Source organism: Solanum stenotomum, chromosome 6 (assembly GCF_019186545.1).
Source record: "Solanum stenotomum isolate F172 chromosome 6, ASM1918654v1, whole genome shotgun sequence".
NCBI classification, from domain to species: domain Eukaryota; kingdom Viridiplantae; phylum Streptophyta; class Magnoliopsida; order Solanales; family Solanaceae; genus Solanum; species Solanum stenotomum.
Window position 1 is genome coordinate 6,318,460 of NC_064287.1, and position 2,568 is coordinate 6,321,027.

Consider the following 2,568-nt stretch of genomic DNA (forward strand, 5'->3'; position numbering starts at 1 on the left):
TCCTCCTCCTCCTCCCCGTCCTCCTCCTCCTCCTCCTACTCTACCTCTTCTTCCTCTTTTTCTTCCTTCTCCTCCTCCTTGTCCTCTCATCATCCTCTCCCTCTCCCTCTTCCTCTTCCTCTTCCTCTTCCTCTTCCTCTTCTTCTTTTTCTTCTTCCTCCTCCTCCTCCTCTTTTTTTTCGTCTTCCTCCATTTCTCCCTCTTCCTCTTACACTTTCTCTTCCTCCTTCTCCTCCTCCTCCCCCTCCCCCTCCTCCTCCTTCTTCTTCTTCATCTTTTTCTTCTTCCTCCTCCTCTTTTTCTTCTTTTTCTTCTTCCTCTTCCTCTTCTTCTTCCTCTTCTTCTTTTTCTACTTGTTCTCCTCCTTGCTTCTTCTTCCTCTTACTTTTCTTCCTCTTTCTCTTACTATTCCTCTTGTTCGTCTTCTTTTTCCTCCTCTTCTTATTTCTCATCTTCTTCTTCCTCCTCTTCTTCTTTCTCCTCTTCTTCTTCCTCCTCCTCTTCTTCATCTTCCTCTTCCCCTTCGTCTTCTTCTTCTTCTTCTTCTTCTTCTTCTTATTCTGTCTCTTCCTCCTTTTATTCCTCTTACTCTTCCTCTTCATCTTCCTCTTCCACTTCCTCTTCTTCTTGTTCCTTTTCTTCTTCTTCTTTGTCTTTTTCTTCCTCTCCCTCTTCTTTGTCGTTTTCTTCCTCTCCCTCTTCTTCATCTCTTATTCCTCTTTTTCCTCGTTTTCTTCTTCTTCTTCCTCTTTTTCTTATTATTCTCCCTCCTCCTCTTCCTCCTTCTTCTTCCTCCTTGTTCTTGTTCTTCTCCTTCTTCCCTTCTTCTTCTTCTTCCCTCCTTCTCATTCTTCTTCTTATGCTTCCCTCCTTCTCTTTCTTCGATGTTTGAATCTCCATAAGCCAAGAGAGCAGTCCATTTATATGTTTCATCATCTATATCTTCCGATCCTGATCCCCATGAAACTGTTATGTAATGTTCTTGTTCTTCCTTTTCTTCTCCTTCTTATTTTTCTTCCTTCTCTTCTTCTTCCTCCTTCTCTTCTTCCTCTTCCTCTTCCTCTTCCTCTTCTTCTTCTTCTTCTTCTTCTTCTTCTTCTTCTTCTTCTCTCATTTTCCTTCTTCTTCTTCCCTCCTTCTCCTTCTTCTTCTTGTTCTTCCCTCCTTCACCTTCTTTCATGTCTAAATCTCCAATACCCAAGAGTGTAGTCTCATTTATATTTTTCATCATCAATATCTTCTGATCATGATCTCCATGAAACCGTTATGTAATGTTCTTCCTTATCATTTTTGTTTGTCTTCTTACAGTTGTGAAAACTAGCTTGGGAGTTGTCGTTAGACCACTCTTTGATACTTGTTTGTTCGTGTGCATTATGAGAGTATTGCAAATTTGTTTTAGAGTTGTGCAACTAGATATTCGATGGTATTCATCTGGTGAAAGGGAATAAATAAGAATACACTTAGCTTTGGCATTCTTTTCAAGAATCTTAAAGTCAGCCTCCTCGTATTCACTCATTTCCTTTTGTACGTCTTTGTTTTATCATCCTTCTTTGTTGGATACTTTGGTCCATCAATGACTACTTTCCAAAGTGCATAAATTCAGTTTGATTAAAAAATTTCATCCTTGCTTTCCACCGTGAGTAATACAAGTTGCTTAACATATTCCAACAAAGCAGTAAGAAGAGTAAGTAAAAACATTGTATTTTACGTGGAAAACACTGAGCTCAAAAAGTTGTAAAAAAACACGACATGTACCCCTTCATGATTTACACTAAACCTCAACACACAACAGATTACAAGCCTATGTAACCTAAGAAATTACGAACTATAATTCCCAAACTTCAACACAAACCTCCCAAGGTATGTGTTCCCAAGTCTTTGAGTTATCCCAACTTGAAGACAACACTCCTAATTATGTTTATAACACATTGAACTAAAGATACATCAATACTACGACTCAATGAAAACCTCCTAATACATAACCTCTGTAATAGGTCCTAGTTTTTCCATGTCTTCTTTCAGCCAGTTGGTAGCATTTTCGAAGTCAATTGTCCAATTGCCCTTTTAGCTCTATAAGTGCACAAGTATTCTAGAAGACTTCACCTCTATTTAAGAATAATTCTTCATAGAGTTATTTTTCACTTAAAACTCCTCATTAACTTGAACTCTCTTGACTTAGATTTCTACTTCAAGTGAGACTCCTTCTTCAATTCAAACTCCTTGCTTTTTTATACTCCTTCTTTAAAACAAATTCATTGATTCGTTTGTGTTATAGTCAAACTCCAACTCTTCAATTCAGCACAAACTTGAAGAGTTCTACTTTAAGTGAAATTCCTTCTTCAATTCAAACTTCTTGCCTCTTTAGACTCCTTCTTCAAATCAAACTAATTGATTCTTTCTCTTCAATGCATCACTTGTTTGTTTTCTTGTGTTTTATCACGAAATTAACATTATCCATTTCTTGATTTCTGCACTCTTACCTTATTTATTTTGGAAATTTTCCCGAATTCAACTGCTCATGACAATGTACCTTTGAACCATGTTGACTGAAGTGTTTCATCTTTCTTT